Source organism: Anser cygnoides, chromosome 2 (assembly GCF_040182565.1).
Source record: "Anser cygnoides isolate HZ-2024a breed goose chromosome 2, Taihu_goose_T2T_genome, whole genome shotgun sequence".
Lineage (NCBI taxonomy): Eukaryota > Metazoa > Chordata > Aves > Anseriformes > Anatidae > Anser > Anser cygnoides.
In genome coordinates this window covers 93,685,910-93,708,523 of record NC_089874.1, presented here as the reverse complement: position 1 = coordinate 93,708,523, position 22,614 = coordinate 93,685,910, and the positions used below count along the sequence as shown (strand labels likewise).

Below are 22,614 nucleotides of genomic sequence, written 5' to 3'. Positions count from 1 at the left end.
CTCTGCCAGCTAGAATAATGATAGGATTTTTGGCACTGCACTGATGACATGAAGGCTTTACAGACTAAGTGTTGATATAACACATATCCAATATGTGGCAAGGCACAGCAGTTCCCTAACAGATAATGCATGCAGATTGCACCTCTGTGGGTCTCCAAAAATAGCGCAAAATAGTTGAATAATTTTGATTGATAATTAAGGGGGCACAATTTTATGCTTGCTGGTTGGGAGCCCACTGCAGTATTTGGTGACAGGGCATATATTGGTTCTGTGGAGAGGAAAGTACCACGTAGTCCTCTTGGAGCACCACATGGACTTCTGTTGAAGATTTTCCATAACTAGTTTGGGAAAAAAAAAAATTTATAAAAATCAGAAAGGGAATCTAGATCTGATTTTTGTCAAAGGAAATAGTTGCTCTGGTTCCTCTTAGAGAAAGGTCCTCAAAAAATCATCTTTCCCTGAGATACCCCAGAAGTTTTTCTTTGTCATGACAGTTCAGTTCTTTATTTCAATTCAACCAGGTAAAAATCATAGCTTCCTGTTCAGATGTCTGAGTAAAAGGCCATAACATATATGTAGCCCCATCAGGAGGGAGGCAGCAATGACAGATTTTCTTTAGATTGATTTTTTTTCCTTAAGTTAATAATGTACAGAATATGGTGTATGTATATAGATATATATATATATATATATATTTTTTTTTTTTTTTCCTAAGAAATCTCATTTTGTAAAAAGCAAGACTTCTGGCTTTCATCAAATGCTGGTTTAGCTGTGGACTTTTAAGAACTGAGACAGCAGCAGGGGAATTCAGAAACTTACAAACTGGTAATGTCAAATATTTTCTTTTACAGTTCTCAGTGGTCTGTAACTGACATGTAGTAAGTTATTTCTTTCTTTATAAAATGCAGCTAGTAGATAGTTGTGGCTAGACTGTCATTGCTGTCCTATTGCAATCATTCTAGCTGTGGTTAGCCTATTCCCATTTTTTCATACATCCTGACAAAACAGAAGCTGCCTGTATGCTGTAAAGCCTATTTCTTTGTGGAGATTTAAATTAAATAAATGTTCTTCTGAAGGATGAAATAACTTTAAATTTCTGTTTGGATTATTACCAATTATTGCAAAATGATGAAGTCTTACATGTTTTTCTAACCATATTTATCTGAGAAAGCGTCAACCTTATGCCGATGGGTTCCTAATAAAACTATGGAGACAGCAATGAATTTGAACTCTCTGCTTGCCATCACCACTGGCTTACAGGCATTAAAAAGCTTGCTTTCAAAGTATTTCTGCTCTCTTAAAAGAGCAAGTGAATGTCCTGTGGCAGCTAAAACTTCCAATATATTTAATTTTGGTGTCAGAATGAACTACTTTGCACTGGCATTTATTGAGTAGCTAAATGGAACTTTCTCAGTACCTTTACAAGAACATCAGGGTTGCCTGTGCACTTTCAAATGTCATTACTTTTTTCATCTCTCAGGAATAAATATTTGAAGAAAGGATTCCAGGGTTAAATTCTCCTGGCTGGGAAAAATCTAGTATATTCATGACCACAGGGTAAAAACACTCTTTAAAAGAGTAAATTTTATAAATCAGCTTATTTCTACAGTTTTGTTCTATCCTTTAAAATAGATGTGTTCTGAATGTTCACATGAATTAAATAAAATATGAAGAATATTTTTTTTGTTAAACTGAAATGATCATTTGATAAAGGGGATTCCTGTCTTCTGGACAGCCATGCACATGGCAGGTCTTGCAGAAGGAAATACTTCCGTTTTGATTGACTGTAAAGAATTTTGTTGACCTGGTAGACTCTTGTGAGAGCTGACAAACACCATGTCAAAACAACATTAAGATTAAAAAATTGGTAATACATTTGAAAGCTAGATGGATTATACACAAGTCAAATGACTGTAAAAAGCATAAATGAGAACACTCATTCTATAAAAAATTGCAGTATGTTCCTTTGAAAAATCATTCTTGGTCTATCACATTATTGATGTATATCAAGACAGGAAGAAAAGATTTAAAGTATTTGAAGGTTAAATATGATAACTCTCAGCATTTGCAATGATATGTAAAAATTACACCTGAGAAAACTTGGTTACTTGTCAAACTGGTCTCATTTGAACAACGTACATGTTAACAGTGCCAAATGCAAGGTGATACATTCAGGTTTCTATGTATGTTGTGAGAATTATATTTTGGAAGCCAGTGCTTCTTTAAAGGTTTTATGATCAAGTTAAAAATCTGACAGAATGAAAATTCCTTGTATTGGATGCTGAGTAAAACAAATACAATTTTTGGATGTTTAAAAAAGGTAGTATCAGATACATGTCTATGACATTAATAGAACTGAGAAAATAATTGGGCTAGACCTGAGGCTTATGCATTGACAAGAAAGTTGGCTGGTAGAAAAAGTTCAGAAACAAGGGAAAAGAGTGATTCAGGCTTGGCAAATTTTCATTCTAATAAGTGATTAAAGAAACACTGTCTTTAGAGATTGGCCAAGAAAGAGGTTATTGGCAGTAGATTGATCATACTCTAAGGAAAAAAATAAATAAATAACAAAAGGTCTTCCTTTCAAGTAGGATAAAAATGGCAATATCAGATGGCTGGAAGTTGATTATAACCAAATTCAGACTAGAGTTATGCCACATGTTTTAACACTAATTAACAAATGGAAAAATCACACTGATGAAGGTATTAATTATCCTTGAAGACTTAAAATCCATAATAGATAAATTTTAATTACACTGTGTCCAGGACAACTGAGTTTCTGAATGAAAAAATCCTATGGCTTCTTTTATATAGGATGCAAAATAGAGGCTAGTACAATCCATTTGGCAAAAAATTCTGTGAGTGCTCCAATATAGGGAATATTTGCTGAAAACTGTAATTTCATTCAGTTAAACCCCCTCATGTACTTAAAAGCATCTGCAGTTGTCTGCAAAGATAAACAATGCCTGCTGTCTTGGAAGCTGCAAGATCAACACCTTAGATTTCATGATAGTTCCTTGCGCTGTACTGGCCTTTGTCCTTTAATGTACCTTTTTATTATAACATAAAAATGGTGGTTGCAAAAAGGCATTTTACTAGGGATTTAGGAGTGGAAATGGGTTCATGAGTCATGCTGAAGCAAGATATATTTTTCAGCTTTGCGTGGCTTTGCTTTGATGTTAGCTTTTTGACTTTTATGTTTTCCAAATAAGTATCTGTGATGTTGAGTGAAAAAACATTTTTTTGTGTGTGTCTTGTTTTTTTGTGTCTTGTTTCTAAGAAAATGATGTCATGCCTTGATCTCTCTTAACAGGAATGTTTGTTGTTTGTGGTACAGGAAAATGCTGTCAAGTTGCTAGCTTGCTTAGGTGCTTCTTCATTTTCTTCCAGGGTGAGTGTATTTTCTGGAATGACATGTGGTGTTCACCTCTCCTCCAGGTATTAAATGCTTATTGGTGAAGAAGTAGTCTAATCTAAAATGCTCTAGGGTGCACAAGAATGACCTTGTAGCTTTGCCGAGTTAATAAATGTATTGGAAAGTCCCACTGGAACTGACTTTTTTTTTTGTTGGCTTTTCTTTTTCTCCCCATGAAATCCAGTTCAGAACAACTGGGTAAACTGTTGCTGGCTGCAGCATCTTTAACACAGTTAAGTGATACCACGTCATTGGCACTCTTTTTGTAAAGAGACTGACTCTTTTCACAAACTGTTTGCGTATATTTGGAGCAAGACTCATTATTTTAATTTTTGTTTTTAAAACAATTGTTTTTGTCATAATCCAAGTAATCTTTCTCAAAATAGTCAAACATTTTTGCTGACGCATGGAGTCCTTTTTGTGAAAAGATTGATGTTCCTACTGCCAGATTTTTTTTTCCCCTGTCTTTTACTTCTTTCCAAATGACAATGTTTGGGTAACTTGTTAACAACACATCTCAGCCTACTGATATGACGGAGGAGCCTGTTGATTGATTGATTATTATTATTATTATTATTATTATTATTATTATTATTATTATTCACAGGAGGTAGGGGGAAAATCTGGGTAGGTTAGTCAGTGTTTATGTAACTGTGCTTTCCTTACCAAGGGTGGGTGTTTAATCAGGTATGAGTGGCATCAGAGCCAAATGAATCATAGAATCACAGCATCATTAGGGTTGGAAGAGACCTCCAAGACCATCTGGTCCAACCATCACCCTACTGCCAGTGTTACCCACTAAACCATGTCCCTAAGCACCACGTCCAACCTTTCCTTGAACACCCCCAGGGACGGTGACTCCACCACCTCCCTGGGCAACCCATTCCAGTGCCTGACTGCTCTTTCTGAGAAGAAATGTCTCCTCATTTCCAACCTAAACATCCCCTGGCACAACTTGAGGCCATTCCCCCTAGTCCTATCACTATTTACCTGTGAGAAGAGGCTGACCCCTGCTACCCACAACTTCCATTGTAAAATGAAAGCACTGCATGCTTTGCTTTAAGACGGAGGAAGCCAGCAACATAGCAGCAGAAGGGACCAAGGAAGGTGGCGAGGCCCTCACCTTGCTCCCTGCTCTCCTGGCAGGTTTGACTCTCTGAATTACTTGGCTGGATAGTACAGCTGTGGGGAGCCTCAGGCAGTGCCATGGGGTGCAGGAGAGGTGAGGCTGTGAGTGTTGTGAAGGCAAGGAGCTGCCTTACCCTCCCCGGCCACCATGTTTGCCTGCGGGCCTGTGTCGCTGTGGGCCCTGAAGGGGAGCAACCTCTGGGAAGCGGACATCACCCTCCTGGATCTGGGCTGTTGTCATTTTTTGGCACAACAGGCACCCTCATAACTTCTCTGAGGTGGTTTAATGTTCATGCGAGTTGTAAACTATTGGATATGCTTTGTTGCCTGCTGCAGTTTGTGTTTGTTTTTTCCCCACTAAAAGGCTAAAAAGTAACCATGGCTCTGTTAGTGGTTCTGACAGAGGCCCCGCCACAGGGTTTACTCAGAGTCTGTCAGATGCTTGAAATTTTGGGCTGTCATTCTGACCACTGATGGTGTTAATTATCTTCTGGCTTTCATTCCTTTCTTCCTTTTCAGGCAACCCTTTGCTTTTGTCTGCTAACATGTATGAGACACTGACAAGCTGGGGAAGCTGTTAATTGTGTTTTGGTATACATTCAAGCAGAGGCATGGAATAGAGGCACAGACTAAAGGTCAGGTCTGGAAAGGGAATTAGGATTTTTGTTCCCGGTCTCACTGTTGAGTTCATTTTAAACCTAGAGGCAGCTAAAATCTGTAGGAGTTACTGGTTTTAATACATCCGTATTCTGTTCCCCAGATCTGATCTTGGATAAGCCTAGAAGACCATCACCTTGACAGATCCAAACAGCTCAGTGACAGACATGCACCTGAGCTCTTCCAAATCTGTAAATAGGTGTTGTTCCTCTGCCTCTCTCCGTTAAGCACGTGCACTCCCAGAAAGCTTACTCTGTGAGCCTGTATTTGGGCTATTGGCCCAACAGAGAAGTGACTGCCATTTTATTGTAAAGCATAGCCAATATCAGAGTTATATGTTTGTTTCCTTTTTCCCTTGTTTACTAGTCTCTCGGTTCAAGCATTCATCTAGGATACAAGTTCAATTTACTCTTCTGAGAGCAGCCAGTGTGGAAAGGGGATCCTGCTCTGGTAGCATTTTAATATAAAGTAAGTGAATGTACTCTTACACCTAGGCTAGAGACTGCTGCTCACTTTGATTTAATTACTATTTAAATACTCAGTGTACAACAGAACAGCTTCAGCTGAGAAAGGAAAATGCATTCCTTTTTTTCTAAATGGAGGAGGCAGTGAGGAGGAAAGCGACTTAGCCTGTTTAGGTAGAAAAGAGTACCAATCCTGCCAGGTACAAGGCAGGTGTATAAATATAGGTGCTGGGCTGGAGGCATCCCTTTTAACTGTCTGCTTTGTAAGGAAAGAGTAAGTCCATGCTCATCTCAGAAACCTGTTTCTAGGAGACGGTCCTAAGCTTCTAGTTCTAAGCCCAATAATGTTACCCCAGCAGTGCCAGGCAAACTTTCTTAAGCATTGGGGAAAATGGATTTAAAACACATCCTTACCATAGATGTCCTGTCGGTAGTGTTCAGAGTATGTCTGGCTGGCTGGTGGAAGAGAATTTGAGAAAAAAACAAAACAAAACACAACCACAAACAAAAACAAACAAAACAAAACAAAACAAGAATTGTCATTTTAACTTGCCCTCAGAGGGCCGGAGCGTGACTCCTATGAAGACAGTCTGAGATAGTTGGAGTAGTTCAGCCTGGAGAAGGGAAGGCTCCAAGGAAACCTGATAGTGACCTTCCAGTACCTAAAGGGGGCCTACAGGAAAACTGGGGAGGGACTTGGTGTCAGGGAGTGTAGGGATAGGAAAAGGGGAAATTGTTTTAAACTAAAAGAAGGTAGGTTTAGATTAGATATAAGGATGAAATTCTCCATGGTGAGGGTGGCAAGGCACTGGCACAGGTTGCCCAGAGAGGCTGTGGATGCTCCATCCCTGGAGGTGCTCAAGGCCAGGCTGGATGGGGCTTTGGGCAGCCTGGTCTGATGGGAGGTGTCCCTGCCCATGGCAGGGGGGGTTGGAACTAGGTGATCATTAAGGTCCCTTCCAACCCAAACCATTTTGTGATATTATGATTGCCAGAACATCTGGTTAGTAAGTTCTTAAAAAGGTCAAAACATCATGAAAAGTAGATGCTGCTCTTCAGATAATAGCCATTTATACAATAATCAATGTCATGATAACACTAGCTGTGTACTACACCTCATTTTCAGCAGTAGATCTGCTTTCTTGCAAGAGTAGACTATTGTACACTGGGGTGAGACTGCAGAGTTAAAAATGAAATTTCTAATGTAGATTCACTTGGCAGCTTACATAATAGAAACTTGTCAAAACCTTCATGTTTAGCAGATTTTGACATTGCTGTTTACTGCTGTGCTGATAACCATATTCTTACTAGGAGCTGGATTTCTTTAGAAAAGGTGATCATCTCACAAAGAATTTTGACATTTCAAAATAAGATTTTAATTAAAACAGGAAGTGAAACAAACAAAAAAGCACAGAATGGAAAAAAAACAGTAGCATCAAACTAAAAAGATGAGTGATTTTTTCTTGAAAACTAAATCAAACCAGTACTGTTGAACTAAATCAAACCTGAAATGTTAACTAGGAGTTGTCACCTCCCTGTAGAAAATAAAAACGTCAGAAATTTCTGAGATGAGGATTACCTATATAAAAGTTTTGATTGTCCCTCTTAGGAAGATAGAATTGGTAAGCTCACAGTTCAGAGGAAATAGAAAAAGAATCAAAGGAGTCCAGCAAACAAGATTGTATTGCTGGAACGTTGTAGAGCATGGTAGATTAATATAAAAATTTTGGGTTATCTTCAACAATAGACAAAAGTGGAAGTATGGAAGCATGTTGCTTTGTAGGCTTCTTGTTTCATAAAGCAGAAAGTCAAAGTAGTCAGTGATTCTCCTCTGAAACATTCTTTCTGATAAGTAAGATCCTAGGGATTATTCCAGGTCTGTTTATATTGAAATTACTTTATCTGTCTTTATAACGATTGCATTAGAGAAATGTTCCTGTAAGCATAGGGAACAATGTTAATGCCAGCCCAAGCAGTTTTACTGTATGCTGCTGTAGTGGCTGTTGACCGTGGGAGAGATGCTCTGCATACAATTTCATATTTAAATGACAGTCTGAAGTAGATCTGAAGCAAGAAGGAAGTTTCATGACTCTATGCTTGCTATACTCACCTTACTAATTTTGACCTGGATTAATACTATGTGTTCAAGTAAAGAAAGAGTTAAAATGTCTGTGGTGAATGGTAAGGAGGAATACCTGCCTATTAAGAACCAAAATATTCATTCAAGACTACCTTCCTTTTCAGACTAGTCTGGAACAGTAGCTAAAATATATATTCAGGCAAACTGTACAAAAATAAAATAAAATAATCAGAAATTAAACACGAATAGTTATGTGAGTTATTTGTAAGCAAAGGTAGGCTTAGGATATGATAAGTATGAAGGTTGATACAAATGAGTGTAATTTTGTATCAACATGATTATTTACAGAAGTGCATATTTGAGAAATATGCACAGACTTCAGTAAATAAAAACAGATACAAGTGATGTCATAAGAATTCTTGTAAGACTGTTTAACATGCACAGTCCTTACTGCCAGTCAATATCATCACTTGCTGATAGTGTTAATCAAAGGCTACCCTTAGTTTGCAGTCGCACTATTTTTTTTTCCTTAACAGAACTGTGCTGCTAGGGGAACCAACATGTTCTTGGAAGCAAAAAGATGCTATATCAGCAAAGCGAAAAACAGGCCTTGGATATTTTATAAACTGAAATATTTGTATGGAAAGACATTGCTACAAGTCTTATTTTTAGCTTACAAATAGATGATTTGGGGAAAAAAAAAAGAATGGATTGGAATACACTGTTGTAGTAGTTAAAAAAAGCTAGAAGTTTCCAAGTCTACTATATATTTAATGTATTTCTTTAATCCAAAAGCTTTTTTAAAACAGGGATCCAGTGGTGACCTTAGAAAGGTAATTCTTTTGGTTCAGGAGGAGCATGGTTTGTGAAACTGTTTTCCCTGCATCATTAGAACAAACACTGACTCCAGGAAAAAGCCCCAGTTTGAAGTGAGTTTATCTAATTACTTGCTGTGGCGTGATAAACTGGATTATCTTTCTAATGTGCACTGTAAATACCTTGGGACAGATGTGTTGTATTTGCATCTATTATAGTTTTATCTCATTGACACTTGATAAATAATAATAATCTCATGATCTTCAGTGTAAGCAAATAGTTTCATCCTGGGAGCAGCTGAGTATCAATGTATTCACCAGGTACAATGATTGGTTAACTCCAAAGCCAACAATATTGGAGAAACTACTTCTAGTGGATTATTTCAGTATTTAGCATGCAGTGTGTTCAAAAGACTTATGCAGTTGTGAAGTAATATTGTTATTTCTTGGGGAAAGAATCTATATTGATTTGCTTTCTCTTAGCAGGAATTCAGAACTTGGAAGACTATGTTGTCTGATGCATAATTAACATTTGAAAGTAAAGGTCACTTGAAAGTTTTACTTTAGCATATAAAAGTGCTGGCATACATTTGAATCATTTTTTCATTTCTGGGATTCATAAAAATATTTTTATGAAAATCTAAATTGTTGCTTTCATGTATAATGGAGTTGTCAGCTGTTCAGATTACTTATATACAATGCTTCATATAGACACATAAATTCCCCAGGCAACCGTACATTTGTACTCCATATTGTAGAACATTGAATGGTTTAAGTTGGGAGAGACCTTTAAACATCATCTTCTTCCAGCCCCCAGCCACAGGCAGGGACACCTCCCACCAGACCAGGTTGCCCAAAGCCTCATCCAACCTGGCCTTGAACATTTCCAGGGATGGGGCATCCACAGATGGGCAACCTGCTCCAGTGCCTCACCATGCTCATAATGAAAAATTTCTTCCTTATATCTAATCTAAATCTACTCTCTCTTAATTTAAAACCATTTCTACGTGTCCTATCACTATACACCCTGGTAGAGAGTCTTTCTCCATCTTTCCTGTACTGGAAGGCCACAACTACGTCTCCCTGGAGCCTTCTCTTCTCCAGCCTGAAAAACCCCAATGCTCTCAGCCTGTCTGCATAGGAGAGGTGCTCCAGCCCTCTGATCATCTTTGTGGCCCTCCTCTGGACTTGCTCCAACAGGCCTATGTCCTTCTTATGTTGAGGGCCTCAGAGCTGAATGCAGCACTCCAGGTGAGGGCTTTATGAGAGTGGAGTAGAGGGGGAGAATTGCCTCACTTGACCTGCTGGTCACACTTATTGTGATGCAGTCTAGAATGCAGTTGGCTTTTTGGGCTTCAAGCGCACATTGCTGGCTCATGTTGAGCTTTTCATCATACAATACCCCCAAGTCCTTCACCTCAGGGATGCTTTCTATCCAGTTGTCGCCCAGCCTGTATTCATGTTTGGGATTGCCCTGACCCAGGTGCAGAACCTTGCACTTGGCTTTGTCCAATTTCATGTTGTTCTAAGAAGCCCTCCTCTCAAGCCTGTCAAGGTACCTCTGGATGGCATCCCTTCCCTCCAGTGTGTTGAGCACACCGCTCAGCTTGGCGTTGTCAGTAAACTTGCTGAGGGTGCACTCAATCCTGCTGTCCATGTAACCAATGACGATGTTAAACAGCAAGAGATCTTCTAGTGGAAGATAACTTCCTGACGCAGCTGGTGAGGGAGTCAACTAGGGATGGTGCCACAGTGGATCTTTTTCTTGTTAACAGATAAGGACTTGTGGGTGATGTGGAGGTTGGAATCTGTCTTGGGCATAGCAATCACGAATTAATAGAGTTTTTGATTCTTGGAAAAGTAAGGAGGGGTTTAGCAGAACTGCCACCCTGGACTACTGGAGGGCAGACTTTGGCCTGTTAAGAAGACTGGCTGGTGGAGTCCCTTGAGAGGCAGTCCTGAAGGGCAAAGAGTCCAGGAAGGCTGGACAATCTCCAAGAAAGAAATCCTAAAGGCACAGGGGGAGGCTGTCCCCACATGCTGAAAGATGAGCCAGCGCAGAAGAAGACTGACCTGGCTGAACAGAGAGCTGTGTCTAGAGCTCAGGAAAAAAAAAGAGGGTTTATGACCTTTGGAAGAAGGAGCAGGCCACTCAGGAGAACTGTAAAGATGTTGTGAGGCTGTGCGGGGACAAAATTAGAAGGGCCAAAGCCCAACTGGAGCTCAGTCTGGCTACTGCTGTTAAGGACAAGAAAAAAATCTTTTATAAATACATAAACAAGAAAAGGAGGAGTAAGAAGAATGTGCGTTCTTTATTAGCTTTCCATCATTTATCATCAGTCCTGGCTATCAGGGGAGGCCCCAGGCGACTGGTGGCTAGCAAATGTGACACCCATCTACAAGAAGGGCCAGAAGGAAGCTCCAGGAAACTACAGGCCTTTCAGTCTGACCTCAGTGCCAGGGAAGTTCGTGGAGCAGATTATCCTGACAGCCAAGACATGGCACTGCTGCCAGTTTCGTTAAGTCTGTCAAAGAATGGTACCTAACTGTTCAAGTTTTCATTGGATTTTAAGGTGTTTCTGTAACCTTTTACTGCTGTCTTATACTATCTTACTTGTCTTTGGCCAAAAGAAAGGAAGAGACTCAGAGGAGAGAGGACATGAACTGCTTTGTAGCTGAAACAGTACAGGAAGGTTTCAATGGAGAGCTTGGCTGAGAAAGAAAAGTCATGAGTTCGGAGACTTTATATGACCCTGTGAGGAAAACAATTCAGAGCAGTATTGTACATTTCTAAATGTAATTTTGTTGGATTATTAACAAGAAAATATTGTAGACTACACTGACCACATGCTTTTATGTATCTTTGCAGGAAGATCTACTTGAAAAAAAGAGTGCCCTTCGAACATTAGTTTCCCCAACCCTGAGCGGAGTCCTATCATAACCTTGACATCCGTGGTAGGGAAGAGTTTCTTGTGCAGGTAGGTAGTGTGGGGCATTTCTGCTTTTGTCTCTAACAGTAATTTAAGCAGTAGAGAAAAGCTGTAGTAAGAGAGACAATTGGGTTTTAGGTGGAATGGAAAGAGTGAAGATATTTGCCTTTTTCCTCAATCTCTGACTCCAGTTAACACGCAGTTTTCTGATAGTCATACTGTCAAAACTAAGGATTCAGGCACGGGACTGAGTTATGACATTTCTGCACATCTTTCTGTGTACTCTTAGCTCAGGGCAAATGCAAGGGAAGTTGATATAACAAAGGGTGCTTCAGCAGTTTCCTTACATTGCATTTTACCTGGTATTAGAGCATACCCACCAGCTACTTTTAGTGCTCATCTAATCCATGATAACTTGGTTGCATGTCTAAGGTGTCACCTCTGGAAAAGACAGAGAAAAATATATTTTACATGCATGGTAAAGTGCAGAAATATAAATGTTTTATGCTACAATTTTCCATTATAATTTTTCTCTTAACAGAAGAAAAGGGGAAAAGTCAAGAAACCGCTGGATTTACTTTATAATAGTTACATTTTAAAAGTCATTCTGACTTTTCTAAATACTACTTGCAACATTCCCTGTGAAGCCGTAATTCCACATTGCTTAGAAATTATGTAGTATGTGAGAGCAGATTTGGAGTTTCTACCACATATCCTTTGTGTATGGAAATCTTGAGATTTCAGTAATGCTTTAAGGAAAGACAGAATTCAGCTGGTATTTCAGCAAAGGGGAGTTCTGAGGTGCAGGAGAAAGAGGAACCTACTTGATTTATATGATGGCTTGCTTTCCAATTGCCTTGTTACACTACTGCTAGAGATCTAAGAACGAGGATGAGATTAATTTTTGTATTATTTGCAGTAAAATAAATAAGAAATTATTTTTTAATATCAAGTATATTTGTCTAAATTAATAAAGTCGTATTTTATTGGATGAGGAAACAGCTGGAGGGAGATGTCCAAGGAGTATCATAGGTATTGCACATTTGTGCCTGCATTGCGGAGAGTAAAAAAAAAATTTCTTCAGCTGTAGCTGAAAAATCTGAAGTGGTAATTACATCTGTGTGTTTATCAAACATCTGCAAATTTTTCCATTTTGGTGAATACAGCTAGTGCGTACAACTGCTTATTTGTAATCTTCCCTCTGAATCAGTGTAATGAAGGGCCTAGATTTTTTAGAGTACAAGAATGCAGGTTGCTGTTGTGGAACTAACTGAGTTATATACTGCCTGACAAAATGTCAACCAGCAAGTACTTCAGCCCTGCTGTTTCTCTGTAGGGGGGGGAATCATTACACAATCACTCCAGATTTTTTTTTCTCCTTCCTTGAGAACTTCACTTTTGGTATAAGAAACTGTTTTTTGCAGTTAAAGGGGTCTTTGTCATTTTTTCTTAACCTATTTACTGGATAGTCTGACTGTTTAGAAGAGTTTTTGATGTGAAGAAGTAAATCAATGTGTTTGAAGAGGAATGATTTTTTCCAAGTTTCAAGTTTTTGAAGTTGCATGTAGATAATGATTTTTTTTGTTGAGATTTTCAATGTTAGTTCTTTAACTCTGAGAAAATTTCATGGCTGATTTACAAATATTCCTTCACTAGAGATTATATAATGGGACTGGTGAAACAAGGAAAAATGCTAGAAATTCCCCTAGTTTATATTCTTCTGCATTTTTTTCCCTCACTGCTGTAATTTTTGAAAACTTTTATATGTATATCTCTCAAGATTCCTTCCTCTTCCCTTGGCTGATTTGATATCCATCAGTATGAGCTGTTGGGTCCAAAGCTGCCTGTCATCTAGTGGTGATACAAGTGATCCTTTCACAGTAATTTACTAGCACTGTGTTAGAACAGTGCCTAAAAATTCTTTTCTTTCCAAAGTGAGGATCAGCAGCTTTCAGCAGTTTTGAGGAGAGGGTGGAATCCAAGGTGCAATCAATGGAGTTCTTGGTTAGTGATGGAATACTAATTACTGCATAATGCTGAGAGATTCTTTGCTGGTTAGCTGCTACGTAAATGCTGTCTGCAGCATGTTTCCAGACAAAGGGCTTGCAGAGCATGGGAGAGGAAGCTGGTACAGATTTCTTAAGATGAACCTTGCTCATGAGGGAAATAAAGCTAGCAAACTAGGGCTTTGAGTCCATAAAGCTCAGTAACTCATCAGGCATGCAAATGGACTTCCCTCAGCTTCCTTCTTGCTCTGTCTGAAGAATTGTGCAAAACCAGTACTGTAGAGGGGGAGGGTGGATGGGACATTATCCCAAAACATTTCATGGTACTCTTTTGTGAATTGATTGGATTTTCATTTTTTTTTTTTTTTTACAAGATTCTGTGAAAGAAAAGCACTGTTCACTGTGTCTCTCATGAATAGTTAATTTCTCTTTAGAGATTATATTTTTATACAAGTGCAAAATATAGCTAGGACTATGTAAATACACTGAATCTATTCTCTTAGTTAACGAAAAAAATCCCTGAATATAACAGATGTTGGTGCATTTTGCCTAATGACGTACAATGGAATTGCTGCTTCATATTTGACTTTAAAGTGCTCAATAAAATTTAAATAAGGAAATATGCAAGAAGAGCATGAAAGACTTAAATAACTTAAAGAAGCAGTTATTAAAAAAACAAAACAAAACAAAACATAAAACATAATGATGTGCAATTCTGCAAACTTTAGCTGAGTTAGAAAGTCCACTGTGGCAGCATTTGTGATGCATGGTGAATATGTTCCACAGTTGGAGTGTTTCATATGGGATGGATTTCCAGATTTCTTTGGTTTCTTCTACTTGAACACTTGTGAGACAGGAATTTTTAGAAAGATTGAAGTAAATAGTTCATCTGTCACTTAAAAACAACTTAGCAAATTTTAAAAGATTGAAAACAGATAGGAGTCTGAAGCCATCAAATTTCAGAAGCCTAGCTGTAATTGACCCTTTGAGAGAAGGAAAGAGAAGGAGTGAGGAGGGGAGGGAGAGGAAGAGAACCTTTAGCCATTAGCGTTCTGTCACTTATTTTTGAAACTAATAGGGAGAAATGCATCTAAACACAGTTTGTACTTCTATAATGCAGATTAATGCTGACAATGTCTGCAATTTTAATCCTGTTTTATGATATTTGATGATTTAAGTCTCAGTTTCTGGAGCCATATGAATCTTAACTTTGAGAAAAAGAGGACTTCCCTTCCCCAGGCACATTTCTAACTCATATGGTTTCATCTGTAACTTCTAGAATTTGTGACCCATATGTCTTGATAACTTGGCTAAAAGTGGCTAAGTATATATGAAACAGAACATCTGTGTTAGATGCCAACAGCATCAAAGCAAGTGCCCCAAAATGTAGACAGAACACCAGTGATAGAACGGCACAAATTTAAAAAACAGATATTTTCTGAAAAGAGATATTTTGTGAAAATCTCAACATTTGCATGGAGTATGGGAGGATGGGTGTATAATTCATGGTTGAGAAATTAAAACTCTCTTTAGAACAGGGATTTTTTAAATTATTTTTTATTTTTGTTTAAAGAGGAAATCAATCATTTAAAAGATATTTTTACACTGTTCATATCATGGAAACATATCATGGCTTTAAAATCCAGGTGCTAAATGGTGGTGTGTTGTGAGAGTTCAAAACAGCTGCTTGCTTGAAAACAGTTGAATTTAAATATGTTCAGCTTGATCAACAAAGAAAGTAGATGGATATGAATGTCAAGTATATTCCAAGGCTCAAAGAAGAGATCTCGGAAAAGCACATTTCAATAACATTAGTGTCTAGGCCCTTCACCATCTTTGTAGCCCAGTATCTTACTGACTTGAAGAAAGAGGCTTTAATCTATCCTGGCTTGTTTACTAATGAAGGAACGTGAAAGAGATGCGTGTCCTTGTATGTGAAGAGGAGGTGGAGGAACAGCTAGTGCAAGGAACACAAAAATCAGTTGCGCCAGACTAATATGTGGTGTATCTGATCTTGGAGGCTGCAACCATCTTCAAACTTCCAGATCTAGAGGAACACTTTGGCTGCAGCCTAAAAGCCATGTGTACGTAAGCTCCCCCAAGCCAGCCAATCTTCTTCCCATGGCCTGCCAGGAAACAGCAATGCAGGCATGTAAGCAAATTAAAGCCAAAACATTCAGCCCAGTCCTTGACCTGAATAGTGAGTGAGGATCCAGATCCTGGCATTTATACATGATAGTTTATATGCAGCCGAAGTAAATACTGTAGTCAGAGGTCATGGGGCTAGATTATGAAAAGTTCTACATAAAGAACTGGTCTACATAAAGAATCTGGTCCCCAGATCTTTGCTTTGACTATTTATGTTAAAAAGAATTTCTAGTCAATAACCATGGCTGAAAAAGTTCTGGATTAAGGCAGTGTGATTTAACACATAACACTAGGAATATTTTGAAGGAACTTTAGAAGTCAAGTCACCACAGAGTACGTACTTCCTAAACAAGGCGTCTTATGGGGAGAAAGTTCTCTGGTGCAGAGCATATCCTATGCCACAGTTGGGATCTCTAGCTGTCATCTCAGCTTGACTGGCTCGTAAAGTTGGAAGCATGCAGAAAAATGTTAAACAATGCGTTCCACACTTTTTAGCCCTGATGTCTAATCTGTGGTGGTTTGCAAAGGAGTTTTTGCACTGCCAGGAATACGGTAACGTTGTTTTGTGGCAATGCAATATATTTTTGGAAGTTGTCTTGCTGTTTTATACACCTGCAACCTCCTCCCTTCTCTGAGAGGAGACATTACGAAGTTTGAAGTTACAGATCTCTTATGCAGAATATGAGCCCCACAAAGTAAAGGTAGTTGTTACTCTCGGAGGGGGTAGGTTTGAATTCAAAACTCATCTTTAGGACGGAAGCAAGACATTAAGCTCTTTATGTTAATAGGAACATGAGTTTTTCCACCTGGAACACGATTCAACAGAGCAGTCAACCATTTCTTTAGCTTTGAAGATGTTGAAATGGACCCTGGGTTAAAAAGAACCAGTTCCCAGCCTGTCCCTAAAAATAGTTGCTTAGGGCTAAAATCTGAGTTTCCTTTCTGTTACGTGAAGATCCAAAGAGACTCATCCTCCCTTCTCAGTTGAGTTCGGTGCTGCCTAGTCTTAAGATTTTCAGTACTCAGTAGTGTACCCCAGACTCTCATATTTTGAGAGGGATTGCACTCCCCTTAAATAATATGGGAATCCCATTTTTCTGTCTCAAGGGTGAATGGTGTAAGGCACTTATAAATCATTGCAGATTGTGGTTGTTGTCAATTGCCATGTAAATTAAGACCATGCAAGTACCTTCTACTGTTTCATCTTCCCTTTCATTTGTAGTCTGGTTACTACTAAATATTACATATTCGGTGAAATGTCCTAAAAAAACATTACTTTTTAATTTTAACAGCTTTTTGTTGTTGTTGTTGTTGTTTTTTCCTAAGTCTGCCAATAGCTGACAAGGTAGAAAGATATGCTTTTCTCTTTCATTCTTGTGAAGTTAGAGGCAGCGCCAATTTAAACTGTGACTGAGGCTCTGCAACGATGCAAGTCTATCTTACTACTTCAAATTCGGTGATGCAACCTGAGATTACGTTAATAAACTTTCAAGTATTCAACCAATTTAAAGCTTTTGGACAATGACAATTATTTGAAAACATTCTTACAGGTTTATTTTCTTCATTTACATTTATTTGCTATCTCCATCTCATTCAAAGCAGACAGGACTGGTTTGCTTCTCTCTTTTCTGGAAATTTGCACTAGGAACGATTGTTACAATCAGAATCCTGATCTAAGAGTATGATGAAAAATGTTGCACTCCAAGTTGGAATCGGAGAGGAAAATGTTCATGTATACGTCAGAAGTGTACTCAAACAGCTGATTACACCTTTTGAACATTGTTGCTCCAATTTCCAGTGGGCAGTCCTCTGTCCCGGATCTTTCCCGTGAGATTAATTTTATTTCTACTGTCTATAAGCCTGGCTTTTCTATGAATTTTGAGGTAGGAGGTATATATGGAGTTGGAAGTATGATTTGATCTTGATAAATTTTCTTGGAATCAGGTAAAGCTGATGAATTTAAGAAATGCACAGAGAGACAACCCAAACCTGTACACAATACTGAGAGCCTGTGAGTGAAGTCCTTCACGTGTATTTTGGCAATCCACGCTTAACTGATTATTGTAGAGAAAAAAATATGCAGTTTTGTGCCTAATTAGCCACTTTTTTCCCCCCCAGACTTACATATGTAACAGCTGAGGTAAGTTCCTACAATGAAGTCTTTTTCAAATCACGTTTCTTCAGCTCGGGAGACACCCTGCCTCCAGCGATCACGTACTTGTATGTTCTTGAATGAGGCTGGGTTGTGCCTTTCTGCAGAAACATCTTTGCCTGGGATACACGATGCAGAAGGCTGTGAACAAAATGCAGCATTTGTGGTCTTTTTGTAACCAGCAGGCTATCCTGTCATGCAGACTGGTTTTTTTTTTTCTTTGAAAGTAAGAGAAAGGGTGCCATAGAATTGCAAGAAATGAAAAAGCTCTTAATGTATACTTTCAGTATTAGTAGTATGTATTTATGTGCTTATTTAATACAGTTTTCCTAGCTGTGGAGTGGTGTCAACGTATGCTTGCTTGCATGTAGCTAGTCTTCAAAGCCTCTCTGCACATGCATTTATGATGCTAGAGCCCTCTCAGCAGCTGAAGATCTCAGTTCTGAGAAATGCTGAACACCTGCTACTGTGGCAGCTCAGTATCAGCCAGGAGTGTTTGGCCTTCAAGGGGGTCAACCCCTCCTGTTAGGTCTTTTCACTAATGAAGAAAGATGCACAAATATGTGCACACACCATGCACATGGTGTGAGCCTACTAGTTAGATACTAGTTGCTTTGTGTGTTGTTAATATAAGTATGCAGATTTAATAGCCATACTAATTTTGGGAGCAGATGCTCTGAAATGCTTTGCATAAAGCTTTGTAAAGGTTTGGAGAAAGTAGGCACAAATCCAGTTTGTTAGCTAAAAGGAAGCTTACAAAGAAAATAAGTGTATCTTTTCATGTATCTCCGTTGAGGTATTTATTCATTTGAAATGAGTAAAAATGTGATGTTTACTTTATATGAAGTATTTGTGACTTTCTTTGCTATTTACTTTACATATCTGAAAGGCTCACGATGATCAAATAAGAGGTGTAGTTGATTTACTCATGTTAGCATCTCAAAAGCAAACAGCAGCCTAATGGTATAGGGCAGGTGGAAGAAGCCTAATGTGTTCAAACAGACAAACTTGTTACTTAATAAAACAGTCCTTTGCCACAAATGGTGGCTGTCCAGTGCTGCCTTCTAGAAGCTGGTCCAGTAAATTTTGATGGAAAATAAATTCACTAGCTAGGGCACAGACTCTTGCAAATGAATCACCACTGAAAACTTGTGAATTTAACAGGGTAGCTGCCCCAGCTGCAGTTAATAGCAAACATCAAGGACCTTAAAATTCTTAAATCCACTTCAGTGCATATTGATTTGGGTAATAAAAATATTTCCTTAGGGAAACACTTAATAAAAGAACTTAAGGCAAGGGAAAGCAGTTTTGCACTGCAGCAAATGTGAAGAAAGAGAATGTTTAACCAAACAGCAATCTGTGTGATCAGTTGTGTTTCTAATTTTTTATTGCTGCGGCATCTGAAGTGTTTGAGTAAGAGCTACCGTGAGCCTCTCCTGCAGTCTGCAAACACTGCTGCCAGGGTGACTCTGCCCTTGACAGGAGAAAGGAAAGGGGCCTGGTGCTGTTGGGGTGTGATTGCAAATTCAGCTTGACGAGTGCAGCTGGAGCAGGGCATGCTAGTGCTTTTGCACATACAAGGCTGTAATGTCTGGTTATACATATATTTTTTTTCAGAAGATTTCTCCCTCTGTGAGTAGGGGCTGTGAGGGCACAGAGTCAGAGTGCAGCTTTGCAAGAGAGTAATGAGAGCAATAGCAGGATCTGTATGCCAGGTTCTTCCAACACCCCTAGGCCTTCAAGTCTGAGTCAAGAAAATGCAGCTTGTCTGAAGATACATGGCAAAAAGTAGGAATCACTACAGACAGGTCTTGCCTCAAGTTGAGAGTGCCTTTTTCAGTAGCCTAGTTTCTGCCATATCAGCCATCAGGAACAGGTTTTTTGCATGCTGAATTTGCACTAGGATAATGTGGTGGCAAGCATGTTTGAAATGCATGCTGATGAGAGTGAGATTAGCAAGTGGAGATTAAGACAAGTAATCAATGATAGGTTTTTTGATGGAGAAGAGTGACTTCTGAGTTTAACATGCATGTATATGTGGACTTGTCTGTTAACTTGCTCTTAAGATGCTTAAATTAGAAATAAAAATACATGCTTTTTTTGAGACCTCAGTAATTTTAGCCTGTAAAGGAGATCTGCTTGATTTTAGATCTTTTAGATCTTTTAGATCTGCTTGAAATTTTTCAGATGCAAGCCCTGCCCCTGAAGCCTCATCAGTCTGTTTTGTGCAGTTGAAACAAGGCAATGATATATTTGTGGAGGGTAAGGACAGTGTCACTGAAAACAAGGACAGAGGTAAATACAGGGGGAAGAATTTCTATAGTTCACTCTCCTGTGTTGTTCTCTGGGTGTGATTTAGTGGCCTGAACACGTGTGCATTTTTGATTTATTTTTTTATTTGCTTTGTATTCCAAACTTATTGTTCTGTCAGGTGTGGTGACTGCACCTATTTGGATCAAGATGACTTAAGAGTGTGAGTATGTGAAGTCTGAGGATGATGAACTGAAGCTCAGTAGGAGCACCACACAAGGGGGCAGCAGGGGAGATATCGTGGAGTCACAACTGAGAGGGGTGAGCAAAATGTGAATGCAGTCAAGTGTGAGAAGATCTCTGGAAGACGAGTTCTGATACATTTCTTGTGTAACTGGAGATCCTTGAAGGAGCAGCTAATGCTGGGCATGTTGCAAAAGCACTTTGATAAGGGAATTCAAAGGATAAAGTGATGTTGGCAGTGGTAGCAGGGGACAGTATGTCATTATTTTCAGCATGTCAGGCAGATGGGAGAGAAACTGAGCAGGTGTGGAGATCAGAAAGGAAGAGGCAGATGCAGGACAAAAGACAAATAAAGGATTTATAGATGGAAAAATGTAAAATGCATGGATTCTGTAATACCAGACCATTTCTTGAGTTACCTACACAACTGAAGAACAGAAGCAAATTTTGTACGGCTATTTCATATCCTTCAGAACAAAATGTTTATCTATCTATTTATTAAAGATATGTTATATGCAGATGTTTGTGTAAAGCAAAATTTAGGTTTTGTATACAGCAAGTTTCAGGATGGTGACTGTAAGCCTCCAGGTTTCTGGGTTTTTCAGGGGGAAGGAGGAGGATAGGGGAAGGTTGACCCTATGTTCAGAATCAGTTAAATAATTTCATCTTTTAAAGAGAGAAAGAAATGTCAAAGAACTTCAAATGAAAGTAGAGTTGAGCATGAATAGTTTACAGGATGTGTCTACGGTAGCTGTAAACGCCCATCTTATTAGGAAAGGAGCTGCTTCATATCTTGGGCAACAGCATAAACTGACAATTACCTAGAAAACACCTTGCTAGTAAGAGCCTGCCTTTTGCAATTCTCTGGTTTATATGGTAGTTTTTTTTTTTTTTCAGTTGCAGGCTAGAGGATTTAAGATGTTAGCAGTTAGAAATGCTTGGCTGCATTGAGTTCTCTGAATGCTGATGCCAGGGCCAATACTGAGCCCCAGGAAAAATTGTCATAAACTGTGGGATTTCCTTAAAAATAAGGCTGGATACAGCTGCTTCCTTCTGGGGAAGGGAAGGCAGGTGCTGTAGACCCATGTAACTGCTGTATCATACAACTCAGAATATTTAAGAGGTGCTAACAGGGGAGAGAGAAGAAGAGAGGAGCTGTGAGTTTGGGTTAGTCCTTGCCAGCAGGGTTGTCTGCCACAGAGAGCAATCAGTGCCTGAGTCTTCCACTTCTGAGCAGGAGGAGGACTTGGATGCCTCAAGGAGTGCTGAGATGACACTTGATACACCTTTTCAGAGGTAACAGTAGCTTGGGATGGGTGAGGCCTCTGACAGCTTGTGAAACTGCTCTTTGAGGTCGCAGAAGCAGATTGAGTTTGTGACCTTATAATGAAAAAATGCTGGTAAGTACAAAATCTCTGTAATGGAGTTGACAGAAGTACAAATACTTGTAGAAGCAGAATAGAAGAGACCCAACGTAAAAAGCACTCAATAAGGAAAGATCCAACTAAAGCTATTGCATTTCTTCTGTTACTAAGAAAGGCATTGCTACCCATTCCCCATTCTTGTGATTGATATGTTGCAGGGTAGTTTCTTTGAAAATATCAATAGCTGAAAAATAATAATAATAATAAAAAAGGTTTGAAAATATATTTGAATGATCTAGGGAATCTAGGTAATGGCAGTTGTAAAAGGAATACAACTTTGTGGTGTAAGGAATGGAAAACCATTCTACAGTTGTTAAATCATGATTTAAGTATGGCATGCATCTTTGTGGCCACAGTGGTTCACTAAGATTCCTCCAACCTGAATTTAATCTCCTTTTCTGCCTTGCTAGGTGATGCTAGTGAAGTAATTTTGTGTGCAGGGTTTGTTAGTTTGTTTTGTATTTGCAAAATGTGAATAATGATACTCACCTTGCTTGGGAATGCTTTATGGCCTACTAATGAAAAAGTGTCTAGGTGTGAGGTGGGAGAATGGAATGAATATTGGTTTGCATTTTTCTAATTTTAAGTGTAGGTGCATTCTGACTTGCAGTCCTATTGATATCTAAATCTCCCTCAGTTTTTGGTAGAACATTGCATAAACAGTGAGTATATTTGTAACAATGACTAAGTGAATCTGAAGTATTTAGGTGACTGTGTTAGGTGATGAGCTTTGTCTGTGTATCTTTACAAATGTGCCATGACATCTACTTTTGCCTTCTTGTTTGATCTATATCCAGAGGGAATATGCAGAATATAATGTCTGCTTCCAGTTCCCTGTAAAGAGCATCTTCAAGCAGTTCTGTCTCTGTTCCTTTCCCAGGCAAAAGTGATAATAATGAGAA

At 38.9% G+C, this 22,614-nt stretch overlaps 1 long non-coding RNA gene across 1 annotated transcript; it reads left to right on the top strand.

Annotated features, from left to right (window-relative positions):
- Positions 1 to 3,577: 3,577 nt before the first annotated feature.
- Positions 3,578 to 11,537, top strand: LOC106047408 (uncharacterized). Its single transcript, XR_001213767.3, has 3 exons — positions 3,578 to 4,821; positions 5,567 to 5,668; positions 11,429 to 11,537. It is a non-coding gene; the product is annotated as an uncharacterized lncRNA (long non-coding RNA).
- Positions 11,538 to 22,614: the final 11,077 nt, after the last annotated feature.